We start from the raw sequence: 16869 nt of genomic DNA on the forward strand, positions 1-16869 counted from the left end.
ACAGTGCTGATAATTTATTAAGCCTATGGGGTTTTGCTATTTTTTTCCTCATTTCCAATTTATTCAATGTTCTCTGCCCTACATAGTGAAATTTTGATTGGTCTACTAGTCCATTTGACCTCACCTGTGACATTTCATTGGCATGAAATATAGATTCTCTATATTTTTAATATACAGATAAAGCAGTTTTATACTTCTAAAACTTTTTAAACTTTTAAACTTTCAAATGCCTCCAAAGTTACGTTAACTAAGTAAATGGTCAAAGTTCAGGCAAAGTCTTCACGGAGACTTTTTTATACTCCATTAAGCTTTACAGTACATGTTATAAAAATTCTGAGCTTAATTTTCAAAAGCTTACTCAAACAAATGCCCAGAAATGCATTCAATTTTTACCTCACTATATATGACACCTATCAGTGTCAACATTTAAAAGTACAACTTGACAGTCACCTGTGGCTGGAGTAATAAAACAATGTCTATATTTCTAGCAATAATTAATGGACACAGAAGTAGTTGTACTAGTAAAGACGATTTTGAATACCCTATAGAAACTGAGGACCAAGATAGTGTTTATTTGTCCCAAATGGTTAAATTAAATCTTGCCCTGAGCATTTTATCACCAAAAAGCAACATTGTCCTAAAAAATCAGCAACCTAAGAATTATTTTTGTTAATTACAAGCCTCATTTATCACTTCAGGCAAATACATGTTTTATACCCTGTATTAGTCCATTTTTGTTGCTTATAACAAAGTATACTGAACTGGGTGATTTATAAAGAAATAGAAATTTATTGCTTACAGTTTCTGAAGCTGGGAAGTCCAAAGTCCATCTGGTGGTGGCGACAATGACCCAGAGGTCTCACATTGCAAGACAGTGGAAGCAGAGAGAGCAGAGAGAAGGAAAGACAGACTCTCCTCTTCTTTTTTAAAGCCTCAGAACCACACCCCTGACCACCATTTTTAATCCATTCACTACTGCACGGTCCTACAATCCAATCACCTCTTCAAGGCCCCACCTTTCAATTACCATAATAGAGTTTCCCACCCTCTTAACAGTCACAGTGGGGGCCAAGTTTCTAATACATAAAACTTGGGGGACAATTCAAGCTTCAGGGAGTTTTGTGGGGACATAATTCAATCTACTACATACCCTCATGGGCTCTTCTGATAAGAATTTATTTCACTTTTCTAGCATTGAAATAATATGGCATTGCAGATAGATTCCTGTTATACCACCTGTCTTAATACACGTAGACATACAGCTCATATTTTCACATGTTTTTTAGAAAGTACAAACTCAATTTTACATACACACACACACACACACACGCACACACTCCATAATTATATAATATAATCTTAAATGAGTCCTTTTTTCAAGAAAATGACTAAAAAGCCTGTATGAACAAAGTGGAAAGATTCCTACACTCCCACCTTCTCTCTTCAGGGGTTTATATCTGGTAGAGAATATATCAGCACTGTCTACATCAAAAATAATTATGTATGAATTTAAAATACACATAAACATGCATACACAATGCAATATCATATCAGCATCTTCCTTCTGTTCTTCAGGAAATTTTCAACTTCTAGGCTTGAAGTAATTTAATATCTTCTTTCCTTTTTATTTCTGTTTTATATTATTATTATTATTTTACATTCTATGAGGTTGCTGCAGAGCAGTGGGAGGGGGAGAGGGTGGGGGATGGGGGATGATGGGGGGGCCTGGCCGCTGGCTGGCTCCTGAGGGCAGGGGGGCATGGCTGAGGCCCTCAGCACCCCCACCCCAGTTTCCGGCTCTTCTATGTTTTGTAGGTGTTTTTTGATGGTGTTAGACCTTTACTGGTTAATATCAGAACTTTGTCTCTCGTCTGTGGGTTTTTTGTTTTTCTTTCATTTCTGTGTTGGATTATTCACTGTTTCCATCACTTAAACTCTACACTGGAACTAATTTGTCCTTTGCTTTCTTCTAAAATGGAGGACTTTGCTATGGGGACCAGCACTTGAGCCCTGTGGTTGAGCTAAATTGCTGTGTTGCTGCTGATCCTCTGGGGAAGGCTTTTTGTGCAGCTCAGGTTTTAATTGTTGACCTTGTAATTACTTCCAGGTCTTCTGAGGTCTGGTACACCTGGGTTGTGTGGAAATTCTGGTCTGGGCCTGAGTCTTTTCAGCAAACTGCACCCCTTGCAGTTCTATATTCCTGACCAGTCTCCACCGAGTGGTCCTGTGCTGATTGGGGGGCAGGTCAGCTGTCCTTGCTGTGCCCCAGTGTCCCCCTGGTGGGCCTGTCTCCTCCACCCCCTGCACTCCAAACACTTTCCATGGGACAGGCCGGGTGCTAGTCCCTTACCATGACTCAGCAGCCTCTGAGTGGCTCCTTTATTTCAGTTGTTGTGGCCCCTCACTCCTATGTGGGTCCACTGTAACCCTGTCACTGGTCTTGCTGGCCTGTGGGCACCAAGGCCCTCCTTTCCCCTGCAGTCTCCAGGCAACTTCACGCAAAGGGCACAGCTGTGGCTTTTGCTGGCTCCTGCTCCGTGTGCTCAGCAGCTCCAGCCTGGAAGCAGCTGGGGCTTGACACGGTCAGAGTGGTTCTTTCTTTCTCTCATTGTGGCTTCTCCATCCTTCATGCACTTCATAGGTCTCTCCTCTTCCCCTGAGCTCTAGCAGCCCCAGCTTGGTGGCCATTGCTTTTTAATAGCTGTAAATTGGTGATTGTGGGAGAGAGTGACACTGGGGACCATCTATTTTGCCATCTGATTCTCTCCTCCTCCCCCCTTTTTTAAGTTATAAAAGTGTAGGATAATTAATATTTTCTTAAAACATCACATTTACTCTCTGCTGTCTTTCATGGTCCCCAAATCAGGAGACACTTTACTTCTCACTGTTTTCCTATACATACTCTTGGTTGTAGTTAAACTAATTCCCTTAATGTTAAACAAACACACACTCTCAAAACAAAAACCCAATTGTTCCATCTTTATTTTCACTCTGCATTCTTATGGGATGCATGTTACATGATGTTGGACAAGTCAGACTGTCTGGGTATCAGCTTCTCTTCTGTAAAACAATTTGGTGTTGCTAAAAGACCTCATCTGATTGTGAGATATTATGTTTTACCCCATATAGCCCCTTAACCTTGGGGGCCTGTCCAGAGCACTACATAAAACTGGGGTTACTGCATCTTCAGATTTTTACAGCCTCCATCTGAACCTTTTATCTTAAAATGATTTGCATTCCATTTTACAAGCTGTTATTGCTAATTCCTTTGCCTTCTGACCATTGCGTTTGTTTATTTATGACTTTACCTCATCTCTTGGATCAGAAACATTGATCTGCTCCTCTAGCTCTAACTCTGATTACCCTGTGATCCAAGTGATCACTCACTCCCCTGTTACTTTGCTGTGGCCTCTGTGATTAAGGGCTTTGTCCTGGCTACCCAGCTAGTCTTGAACCTTGCACCTTTGGTGGAAGCACTTGGGACTGATGCCCTTTTTAGGTTCCTTCTGCCATGATTGTATGTGTCTCTTGCCTACAAATTTTTCTGCTTCATGTACAAGTGCTGTCCATCCTTCATGGCTCAGCTCAAGTCCTAACAATTCTATGAAAATTCCCTATCCATACTATATTAGCTATCATTGATCTTTTTCATTTTGGACTCTTACAGTACCTACCTGCATCACATTTCATACTACATTATAGACTAAAACATTTTGAGTAACCTCAGAGGTTATTTAGTCAAATTACACCATGCAAAATTCTACTCTCCCATATTCCTCACCAAGCCTTAGTTGGGATAATTCTGCTCCTTAAGAAAATAGCCATTCTGTTGGTGGATGCCTTGGATTGAATGGCCCTCAAAATATAATTCTCACTGTAACTGTTGAGGGTGGGAAATCCTATTCTGGTAATTGAAAGGTGGGGCCTCAAAGAGGTGATTGGATTGTGAGGACCCTGCCATAGCAAATGGTTTAATGGTAGTTGTGGGTGTGGTTCTGAGGGCTTTAAAAGGAGAGTGCTTGAGGAGCTGTCTCTATCTCTCTGCTCTGCCATTTTCTGCCATGTGAGACCCCTGAATTGCTGTAAAGCCACGACCAAAGGAAGCTCTCACCAGATGTGTTCCCTGGGCTTCGGACTTCCCAGCCCCTGAAACTGTATGCAGTAAATTTTGTTTTCTTACACATTACACATTAGTTCCAGGTATTTTGTTATAAGCAACAGAAACAAACTAATAAAGTGGATAAACTCAAATATGTGAGATATTTTTTTCCTCTCTGGACATATTTACTCTGGGATATTACCAATGAATATGTATCAACACATTTTGAAAAAGTGTAACATGAGTTCCCAGGAGAGATAAAAGTCCGAATACTCAGGACACACCACTTGTCAGCTTTAGATAAAGGACGGGGCATAGAGGATTCAAAGTAAGGGAGGGGGTAGTATGTTTAATGAATGGATGACAAGAATCTTTGGTCTGTGGTCTCCTGTGGAGGACAGTGGAGGTGAAATGCTTGATATCTTATTCTACAGAGAGTGAAACTTCTACGTAGACAGATCCCTTTTTTCCTACTAAATTTTTGATGATGATGTTGACAATGACAATGATGATAATGATAATGATGCTGTTATATAAATAGGTTAATGATGATGATGGCCCCCTATATTGGCCTCTATGCTGTTTATATCCTCACAGCAGGCTAGGACTGTTAGTTCAAAGGATGTTGACAATGACAATGATGATAATGATAATGATGCTGTTATATAAATAGGTTAATGATGGCCCCCTATATTGGCCTCTACGCTGTTTATATCCTCACAGCAGGCTAGGACTGTTAGTTCAAAGCCCGCCGATGTCAAACTCAAATTTTTATACTTCTAATTGTTTAAATATAGCCCAAACAAGCTTATTTTTAGTAATTCAAAGTATGCCTTTGCATACCCCACAAAACTGCACCCAACATCTGCTAACTATAGAGAAGATAAACTCTGGAGCTATAAATGACCCTAAAGTGCTGTGGCCCTTTGGAGCTCCATGACCCAGTGACTCCCCCTTTGCTGCTGAGTGACATTGCCTAGACACATGAGCCCTCCCCTTTGTCCTCTTCCCCTTCTGGGTGGTGGCTCCACACCATTGTCTCTGGAAGGTCTCCTGGTATATGGGACTTCCTCTCTTGTGCAACCTTGTCTCAATGCTGTCCGATAAAGCTTGTTGTGCAATGCTATGGCCCTTGTTTTCCTTGATCAGCCCTGATATCTTCAAACTCACCACAGATGTATATGGTAAACGTCGAGGCAGTACAAAGTTAGTTTCCTTTTTTACCTCAGACCCGTAGTTGCAGTCTCTGGAGTTAAATACCATCCACTGTTCTTCAGTGTAGGTACAGAAATATCCCATGTAGATGTATGCATCCACAGTACATGTTGTATTAGTTTGCTACAGCTGCCATAACAAAAACCCACAGACTGGGTGGTTTAGACAACAGACATTTATTTTCGCACAGTTCTGGAGCCTAGAAATCCAAGATCAAGATTTGGCAGTTTTGGTTTCTCCCTGGCTTGCACATGGCCACCTTCTCTCTGTGACTTCACGTGGCCTTTCCTCTGCACGTGCACATCCCTGGTGTCTCTCTGTATGTCCTAATCTCCTCTGCTTAGAAGGGCACAAGTTAGATTGGATAGGGCCTACCTTAACAGCCTTATTTTAACTTAATCACCTCTTTAAAGACTCTGTCTCCAAATATAATCCATTCTGAGGTACTGAGGGTTAGAGCTTAGCCATATGAATTTTGGGAGACACAATTCAGCCCATAACACATATGTATATGTATATTTCCTTTAGAGAAATACTAGTGAATCTTACTAGGCACATTGTTTTTACTTTTTAAATTTACTACATAAATGAAATGAATATATATTTATTTCATATATAAACATATGTAATGTTGATGGTCTTTTCATATCAACAAACAGGGATATATCTACCTCATTCTTTTAATGGCAGTATAGCATTTCCTTGTCAGGATATTATGTAGTTTATTTATCAATAACCTAATGTTGAACAATTTGGCTGCTTCTACTTTTTATTTCTTTTACAAACAATGCTGCCATAAATATCTTCATAATTATACTTTCTTTTACAAGTGGAGAGAGAGCTGTAAGGTAGATTTTTAGAAGAGAGACTTCTCAGTAAAGAGGTATATGAATTTTTATTTGGATAGATATTGCTAATTGTTCCACAAATAGAGAGTACCAGTCTACACTCCCACCAACAATGTATGTGAAAATCCCCCACACCCTTGCCATAATTCTACATTATCAAGTGTTTTAATCTTTGTTAATTCAGTAGTTGGAGATGATATCCTAATATAGTTTTAATTTGAATTTCTTTAACTGAGAGCAGAGTTCAAACATCTTTTCATGTATAAGGCTGTTGGTATTTTTTTGTGAGTTACCTGTTTAAATTCTTTGTCCATTTTTCCCCATTGGGTTGTTGGTCTTTTTCCTGGTGACTCATTTGTTGGAACTTTGCACAAATGGTAGAAATGAGTCTCTTGTCATAGGTGGTTTTATAGGAGAGAAGGTTATAACATTGGCCTGTAACTCTAGGGTCATCTTGAGCCTCTTCCTGGGCAAATGGTTTTTAGAACCAACACATCTTAGTCACAGTGATGCAAGTACAGAAAGGAAACAAATTCCTATCCTCTTGCTTTGTAGTCTCTTGTTATGACTAGGATAATACCAAAAAGCTGAGAAAATTCAGATATTGAACACATTTAGTTAATCCTATGTCAGGTACTTCCCAGAACTTCAATTTTCCTACTAACCACATGGTTTAGTGAATTTAATGCACAATTACAAATTAAATAATTTAACTCATAATGTTTCTTCTCTACAAATGCAAATCTCAATTTCAACCAGGAAATATGCTGGGCAAGTGAAATCATCTTGTTATTTACATTGATGGAATCAAAATTTGTGGAATATATCTCTAAACCTTAGTGGCCTACTCACTCACTTAATTTTATTTATTTACTTATTTTTGTGGCAGACGGGCCAGTAGGGGGATCTGAACCCATGACCTTGGTGTTACAGCACCACACTCTTACCAACTGAGCTCGCTGGCCAGCCATATCCATTTGCTGGGAAGGACCATGTTCCTTCCCACCACTGGCCATTGGTCATGGACCATTTTTCCTGCATGGCATCTTCTCTTCCTTTGCATCTCAGCTTAAATGCCCTTTCCTCAGAGAAACCTTGCCTGACACTTTACCCACCCCAAGCCTAATGTAAATTGTTCCTATTAGAATCTCTTAAAGTACCTTGTTCTTTTCTTTAATAGCATTGAACACGATTGGTAGTCATGTATCTATTTGTTCAGCACAATGTCTGAAACATATCAGACACTCAATAAAGACATGAATGTATAAAACATAAATTCCTTTGGGTTCTAACATTGTACAATTTCATGAAATGTCAAATTCCAAAGAAGCCATAGGTATTTCTGTATCTTATAATTCATGAGGTTACTATAAACACTGCAATGAAAACATTCATGCCTGGACCAAACTTGGCTTTCCTTATTCATATTCATTCGTATTCTTGGGGAGACAAGTTATCTGATACATCCTCGTTCCTACCCTGTTGACTCCACAGCGATCCTTCTCTGTTTGGAACTTTCCACAAGTCTTACATTATAACTTAGAAATGAAAAAAGTGTAGGAAGGTAATTAATACATCCAGAGCTCTGCTCCAGTGTGTAGGTACAGGTTAAATGTCTTTTTTATTTTTATCTTTACAACAGACTTTATGACTGCAATAAAGATGTGAGTGGTTTCTTCAAAGATAAACATCTGAAAGAGAGAGGTGGGTTACATTCTAATAGCCTGTGGCTGCTGTCAGAAATAATTTAATGCTTAGTGCTTTGTTGGCTGACCCAAGTCCTTTGAAGAAGTGAAGCCTGCTACTTACACCATCATGGCTGCCCCAGAAGCCACTCATTTATGTGAGGTGCTCTGTAGTGCTGCTCAATGAAGGCAAGAAGCCTGAACTTGGTAATTGAGAATGAATGTCAAGTAGTGTCAAGATGCCTCAATTCATAAGGTTGATAACTCCTTCTGTGATTGCATTTCCATTTTTACAGCTGCTTCAGTGGCCAAGTTTGCCAGCCTTGTTTGGGAAAGTATATATATTATAGGACACTTGGCACTGCCTGAGAAGAAGCTAGCATTTTTGATTCATTTCTACGGGTTGTGGAATTTTCCAACTATTATAGAGGTCGATTTTATAAAATTTATAAGGAGGTAGAGAGAAAGAAGGGAGACATTTTTTAAAAGACAAGAAATAAGGAAAAGAAAAGCACTCGTGTTTGCACTACTATTCTAACAATTACAAATTTTAAAAATTATTGATACTGGCAATATGTTTCTTTGGGAAGAAGAAACATCGTCAATGGAATGAAAATATACAAGTGATTAAACAATGGTGAGGAATGTATTCAATTTCTAACACGTTTTGGAACTATAACTGCTTAAAAGTAATAATATATACATATTGTACCTAACACAAAGTCTAGCCCAGGGATCAGTAACTTTTTCTGGAAAGAGCCAGATAGTAAATGTTTTAGACTTTGCAGGCTAGATGGTGTCTGTTGCAACTACCCTACTTTGGCCTTATGCAGAAGCAGTCATAGACAATAATGTAAATCAATGAGCATGGCTATGTCCCAATAAAACTTTATTTATGGACACTAAAATTTGAAATTTATATCATTTTATGTGTTGTGAATATTATTTTTCTTTTGATTCTTTTTAACTATTTAAAAATGTAGTAGCCATTCTTAACGTGTGTGTCATACAATGAACAGGTGGTGTGTTGGATTTGGTCTGTGGGCCATAGGCTGCTAATCCCAGGTGTAATATGTGTAGATGCTCCATATCTGTGCCTGAGTCCCTTCTAAAAAACAGTTGTGTTTCATGTATAAGCTACACCTACAAACAGGAATTGAATTACACTTAGCAGGGTCTTTAGCCAGTGCTTCATGCCAGAATCTCTGAGTTTTGTTCCACATTAGTAATGTCTGTCTTTATCAACAATTTGCTCCACACACAGATAACTATCTGCCCAAAGTTCATAGATAAAAAGAACCATGAACTATCTCAAGGACATTCCCCTACTCCTTTCCACCCCCTGAAAAATCCTTCTGGTTCTCTTGTACTAATCTGGAAGTGAGAGCGAAGCCAGGATGATATAAGAAATATTATAATTGATTAGAGATGTTTTCAGTTACTCTGAAGCCCAAAGAGAGTGAATGATGAAGACTGGATAGTAAAAATTTAGTTTAATATAATATATTTTGTTTATACTTAAATAGTGTCTCTACCTGCTGCCCTCTTTTCTCTACCTAATTACATATAATTGACTAACATAGCTTTTCTTACATTGGAAGGTTTGGTTTTTTTTTAAAGAGATTTTGGATGTAAGTGACATATTTGGGACAGTCTGGTTATTCTTTTATTTTTATACAAATTATCTTGGTTAGCAGATGATATGGAAATTGGCCAAAATATATATATTAGAATAATTATTTATCTTAGAAGAGAGTGGAAACCTGAGGCTTTACTCTAGTAGTGTTGCAATTAAAAACAAAAACAAAACAAAGCATTGAAGTTATTTTCGGAAAGTCAGACCAAGTAACTACTTTGTGAGACTGGAGCTGTTTTAAACATATCCCATCTTTAACTTTTTGTTTGTACTGATTGCCTACCAAAGAGAGGTAACGATGAGAATCAAGTCACCGAATTGCGAGATAGAATGTCTAGTTTGTCTAAGAAATGGAATTAATACATAAGGCAAAACTGGATCTGATATTCAAGAGCAAATGCTACTTTTTCAAACTGAATTTTAGTAGTTTAAGAAAGCAGCTTCAGATTCAGAAAATCATGTTGAGAGGCATTATATAGCTTTTACAGTTTTGTTGTGCTGGTATTCTGACATCTTAGAAAGGAAGTGACGAAGATTAGATTTGCTTTCTCAGCATTTAATATACTTTGGGAGGTCCTGATAAAACTATATCAAGAATTTGGGTAAAAGTTTCAGGCATTTATTTACATATTTCCAACCACCGATTTCGTTAATTACCTAGATTTTTCCCAGTAACAAATATCCTGATAATTGAGGTCTTTGGTTTTTACTTGGATGTCAGGCATTGTCCAGGTGCCTGAGACTACTTAGCATTTCTATGACACTTTAGAGATGCTTTCAGACTTTGGGTGGCTAATGAGCTGTGTTTTGTACAAAACTAAGGATCTTAATCTGATCAAATGGTGGCACTGAAAAGCTCCCTTGGTTTTTAATATGATGATCTAATGCTAGGAAATTGCAGTCCCTTGTCATTATACGTAGATCAAGACATTCCATTCTGGACATGGACTGTAACCTCTGTAGACCTTATTCTCTTGCTAAAGATCAGAGGATCTCAGGGCCACAAGAGCAAATTTAAATGATTTTATTTTGTCCACACATATTCCTTCCTCCCCACTCCCATCCTGAACACGTTTTGGTCCAAAGCATAGCCTATATAGAAAAATGGATGGTTCATGTAGCATTTAATTATAAATCACATTATCACTGGATAACTAAATAATTCCTTATGAATGACATGAACTAGATGTTTTTAAATGCTGTTTTATTTATAGGCTTTCCATGCACCTCAGCTTTTTTAAATTCTTTACCTTAAGATGATGGGACCAGTACTTATCATAGCAAGTCTCCATAGTCTTGGTTAGAAAATTTTCATTAGTCCCCTGAATCTCCCATAACTTCAGTGGAATAGCCAGCATTTAATAAGTCCCTGAAGTCTTTCCATTAGCTTCTTTGTGGTTTTAGTGCTTGCTCTGCCCACTCCTTCCAGGCATTTTTAGCAGTTCTTGTATTAGGTACTTTTATTTTCAAGTAGGTTCCTTGCTTCTTGTCATTGGAAAGGCTATTTTACTTTATCCATCATCTGGTTGATAAATACAATACCATACTTTATTTTACCACAATAGCCGTAGGTAGGTTAGTTAAATTTCAGAGAGTACTATTAATTCAGATCATGATCATGAATAACGTCAACCTTTCTGAGAAACAACTTACCTGAGCAAACAGCTACGTATGTCCTAACTGAGACAAATCAAATGCAAAGGTTTTACCTGGGTAAACTAATAAAGTGGCTTCTCCTTTTCTGCAAAGCTTATTCTCTCTTTCAATCATGTAGTAGATTTTTTGATGATTTTAAAAACTTTTTTGATATGACATGTACAAAAGGAGATTTTTCCTAGAAGAGAGCTTAACTTGGTATCTCCAAGAAATTGAATGTTTTTTTTCCTTTTTATTATATCCTTTAGATGGTTTGGGGTACTTAAAAAAACCCCTCATATTCTTAGTAGTTAAATGTAAGCTTTCTCTTGGACCCCAAACACTGCACTATAACATTGACACAGTTAATGCAAAATAAACAAACAAGCTCAATTTTGAGGTGAATTCAATTACCAGGTAACTCTTGGGCATCAAAGGCAGGTTTTCTATCTTTTCCTTTTTTCTTTTCTTTTTCTAGGTTTTTTGTTTTGTTTTGTTTTCTGTTACAAAGAGAAAGAGAACTTAAAGTAAAAATTGGAAGATGCTGCAGCTGTTAAAAGCTCTCTGAAGCCCATTGAGCAAGAACAGAGCTGTTGAATAATGCAGACAAGATAATGAACAGCAGACAAATGATCCCAGGAGGCTCCCCGCTGGGTAAAGGGAGTGTATACTTAGAGGCTAGATTTATTATCCTAACATCTTTTGTGGTAACCTCCAATTTATTAGAAATACCTGAGACATTTCTAAACTCAGGGTTTTTCCCCTTCATCCAAAGCCAAAACTAGCTCATCATTTCTACCTTGGCTTCTTGAAGCCATATAGCAAGTTGCAAAACCCAAAACTTCCTTTTTTTAAAGAAGAAAGTGAGAATTAACTATGTAAAGAGAAAATAACCAAGAGAGTAACCTGGTGGTCGATTTGATAACTGATGTACAAATGTGGCTCCCTAGACTACAGGAAAGCTTTCAATATAAAGCTTTCTTGTAACTAGAAATTGTCAGTAAAGTTTAAACCCCAAGTGACTAGATTTAATAATGCAGCACTTAAAAGGCACAATCTATTCCCAACCAAATGTGGACCATTTTGTAAGAAAGGCAAAATTGTGGGATATACTGTATTGTGGGATTATAAATTGCCTTTGTTTTAAAATGAGCATACTTATGAGACAGCTTTTGACACAAGACTTATTCTTTGAATGTAATTAATCACTTTTTATCTTATACAATCTGACAGTCAAATTCAGTGAGAACTTCAATTTGGAATTGAAGGAATTGTTCCTTAAAGGAAGAGAAGCTTCCAAAGCCATGAGTAAAACAGTTTTGGTAATCTTTGAAACTCACTTTAAGATACCTAGCCTGTTTTTTAAAAACTTCACATACTGGTTTCTCAACAGCTCCAAAATCAACAAACTCTACCTGATTTTAAACCTCAATTGTTCTGACCTACCTGCCAATTTTACCATATTGAGGTTTAGAACTTAACATATGGTAATTATGTCAGTATGTTAATTTATGGTGGCAAAATTCTGAATACCTTTGTTGCTCAGAAGGTACTTCTCTAAGTGTTTATTCACATCATATACATCATTTTAAGAAAATACATATACATATACAATCATATACATAGACATATACAAAAAGAAAATACAATACATATGCATCATATTAAGAAAAAAGTTTGGGAATTTTTAACCTAGTTCAGACTATACTTAAATCATCAAAAATCTTTTTTTTGTATTTGTATATGTGAATAAATGAAATAGAAGGGTTTTAGTTTACAAAAGGGACTGAACTGAGCAAGGTTGAATGTAAACTCGAAATAGTTGACAGCATTTTCCCCATCCTCCTAAGGAATACTAGAAAGAGGAAAGTCATGGTAGAGCCTTGCAGAAGGCTGGTGGAGGGGGTGGGATTCTCAATAACGATTAGATGAATTAAACTTGGTGTAGCTGAGATAAGATGTGTTCCATTATACTGAGGTAGCTGCTGAAGAAGCACCTACATAGTTCAAGTGAGCAAGCATATAACTTTAAATGCCCAACAGTACCACAAAGTAACTAAGACCATGTCTACATGATTACACCATTTCTGCTTTCTTTTTTCTTTCCTAACCTCTGTAATAATTGAATTCTGAGTTCCTGACCAGTTGATATCTAATTATTTGAATTGTGTTAATAAACTGATTGGATTGACTAGTGTCACTGAGGGCACCCAATAATTTCTAAACAGTCGTACTGACAATGCACATAAATTGAATCATAGACATTGAGCAGCAAATTTCATAGACAGATATAAGTCCCTAGAAGTGTATAATGTGTAATGTGTATATTCCTGCTAATTAAATAAATAGTAAAATGTAACAGAAAATATGAGATATATGTGTTCAAGCTTACAAACTTATAAAAATTCATCCATTTATTCATCCTTCACCTATTTTTTTAGCACCTGCTATGGAAAGACATTGTTCTAGACAACAGGAATTCTATGGTGAACAAGATCTCTGCTTTCATGGAACTTACAATTTAGAATGAGAAACAATATATATGTACACATTAATTAGACATTTGTTCATTTAATCGACGAACATTCATTGCCTAACCACTCTGCTGGGCACTGGAAATAGAAAGAAGGATAAAATAACATCACTGCTCTTGAGAAGCTCCTAATCTGTTGGGGAAACAGGTAGATAGAAACATTACAATATTTTCTTAAGACTTCATCCAAGGTAGGACAGTTAATTAAACATGTTCATTTATCTCTACTCCCTATAAAAGCCTCAAGAAAATGACAGTAAAAGAGTAAAGAAAGAATAAACTCATAAGTGCAAAGAGAAGAGGATGGAAGAAGATAGAAGAGCTGACAAATTTAAAAATTGAATAGAGACTAGATAGCCAATGGTAAGTAATTTAGCATACCAGAGAAAGCTGGAACCTAAACCTATGGAAGTGGAAATGCAAGAAAAGCAGATTAAACCCAGCAGAGAACTCTGAAAATGATAGGAACTGTAGGCAATAGGAAGCTCTAATTGGATTGTTTACCTTCTTATTGAGTTGTAAGAGTTCTTTGTATGTTCTGGAAACAAGCCACTTGCAATATATGTGTTGTAAATATTTTCTCCCACTGAGGGGCTTGTCTTTTTATCTTCTTAACTCTGTTTTTTGAAGAGCAGAGGTTTTTAAATTTTAATGAGGTCTACTTTACATACATTATGTTCTTTTTCTGGTTCCTGCTGTGTGTTGCCTAAGAAATTTCTGTGTATCCCAAGGTGGCACAGATTTTGTCCTGTTTTCTGTTTAAAGTTTTATATTTTTACTTCACGCCCATTAGAATCAGGCTGTCCTTTACAGTAGCCGCTAGCCACATGTGTCTCCTGAGCACTGGAAATGTGGCTAATCCAAATTAAGAGGTATTATAGGTACTATAAATATTAAGTATATAAAAAAAGAGAATGTTGAATATTGCATTAATATTTTTAATTACATATTGAAATGAAAATATTTGGGGGTAGATTGGGTTAAATAAAAATATGTTGATAAATTTAATTTACCTTTTTTTTTTAAGGCTTTTAAAAATGTGGCCAAAACATTTAAAATTACACATGAGGCTCACATTTGTGGTACACATTCTTTTCTATTGGACAGGGATGATTTAAATACTCTTCTGTTGGGCCGAGCCCGTGGCTCACTTGGGAGAATGTGGCGCTGGGAGCGCAGCAGCGCTCCCGCCGCGGGTTCAGATCCTATATAGGGATGACCGGTGCGCTCACAGTGCTCAATGGCTGAGCGCGGTGCGGCTGGTCTCAATAAGGACAAAAATAAATAAATAAATAAATAAATAAATAATAAATAAATAAATAAATAAATACCCTTCTGTCACCCCCACATATTTTACCCTGACTCAAGTGTCTGGACACTTATCCCTCCACCATATTGGCAGAAGACAGCATGTTTTTATAAAGATCTTGAATCAGAAAAGCTGTGGGCTTTGTTTTTGTTTTTTGTTTTTTCCTTTCTTTTGTCTTTTTTCGTGACCGGTAACGGGATCACAACCCTCAGTGTCGCGCCCGTACCGCGACTGGCAATGGGATCGCAACCCTCAGTGTCGCACCCGTACCGCGACTGGCAATGGGATCGCAACCCTCGGTGTCGCGCCCGCACCACGCTCAACCAGTGAGCGGACCGGTCTCTATATGGGATCCGAACCCTCGGCAGGAGCGCCGCCACACTCCCAAGTGCTGCACTCTACCGAATGCGCCACCGGGCCAGCCCAAAGCTGTGGGCTTTGAAGCATCAAGGCCAAGTGTGCAAAGAATGAGGTGCTATATTGAAAACAAAGGAATCAAGAGAAATTTGACACACAGAACAATGGAAGTCCTTAATCTTCTTCCCATGCTAGATCTGTGAACACTGGCATGCAAATATATACCCCAGTACAGAAAGTTGAAGAATTTTTTTTCTAAGAAAACAGATTTCACCAAGGGACAAAACTTACATATATTGGTATTTGGGAGTGCCCAAATCTACCCAAATCCTGATTACAGAACAGTGAAACCCATCAGTTGACAAGCCCCACCCATATACACAGAGATTACAATTAGCATTTGAAAGCTTCATTCTGGATAGTAATTCATCAGACAAAACTTCACACTTCAAAGACAGAGACCAAAATAGAAAATAAATAAATAAAAAGGAATTCAGAAGGCATAGGGAAAATGCCCTGGCAGAAGGAGCATTTAAATAAATCCATAATTATTTTCCTCAGAGAAATAAGATATTGCTTTCATCAAAGAAGAATAAGAAGCTCTATAAAGGAAGCATTTTGTTAACAAAAAAAATTAAAAATAGGATAGGAGAAATTAAAAGTTCAAAGAAGAGACTGAAGATAAACCCAAGAAAATATTCTAGATGGCAGAACAAAGAGAGAAAGAAATAGAGCATTATTCCATGTGATCCAGTATTGTATTAAGCATTTTGTTAACAAAAAAAATTAAAAATAGGATAGGAGAAATTAAAAGTTCAAAGAAGAGTCTGAAGATAAACCCAAGAAAATATTCTAGATGGCAGAACAAAGAGAGAAAGAAATAGAGCATTATTCCATGTGATCCAGTATTGTATTAAGTCTATTTCTGTTGCTTATAACACAAATACCTGAAACTGGGTGATTTGTATGAAAACAAAATGTATTGCTTACAGTTTCGGAGGCTGGGAAGTCCAAAGTCCAGGGAAAACATCTGGTGAGGATCTTCTTTGGTGGTGGCTTTACAGCACTGTAGGGGTCTCACATGGCAAAAGATGGCAGAACAGAAACAGAGCTAACCTTCCCAGTTGGTTCCTTTTAAAGTCATTAGAACAACACCCAAGACCATCATTCATCTGTCAACTTATTACTCAGTGAATGGATCAATTCACTCACTAAGCATAGTCCTCACAATCCAATCACCTCTTCAAGGCCCCACATTTCAATTACCGTAATAGGATTTCCCAACCTCCAACAGTTACAGTGGGGATCAAGCTTCCAATACATAAAACTTGGGGGACACAATTTGATCCTTATCAAATATTTGAATAATTTTCAAGAACTTATTGAAAAAACAGAGAAAAGAAATGGTATAAAATCATCAAAGGAACAAAAATTTTAAATTCCTAGAACTGAAGAACACACATCCAGATTGAAAAGTCTATTGAAATTCCCACATAACGAATGAAAAAGACCTCAGTATCTCACCTCAAGGTACATGATTGTAAAATTACAT

Source organism: Galeopterus variegatus, unplaced genomic scaffold, assembly GCF_000696425.1.
Source record: "Galeopterus variegatus unplaced genomic scaffold, G_variegatus-3.0.2 Scaffold6679, whole genome shotgun sequence".
In the NCBI taxonomy this organism is placed as follows: domain Eukaryota; kingdom Metazoa; phylum Chordata; class Mammalia; order Dermoptera; family Cynocephalidae; genus Galeopterus; species Galeopterus variegatus.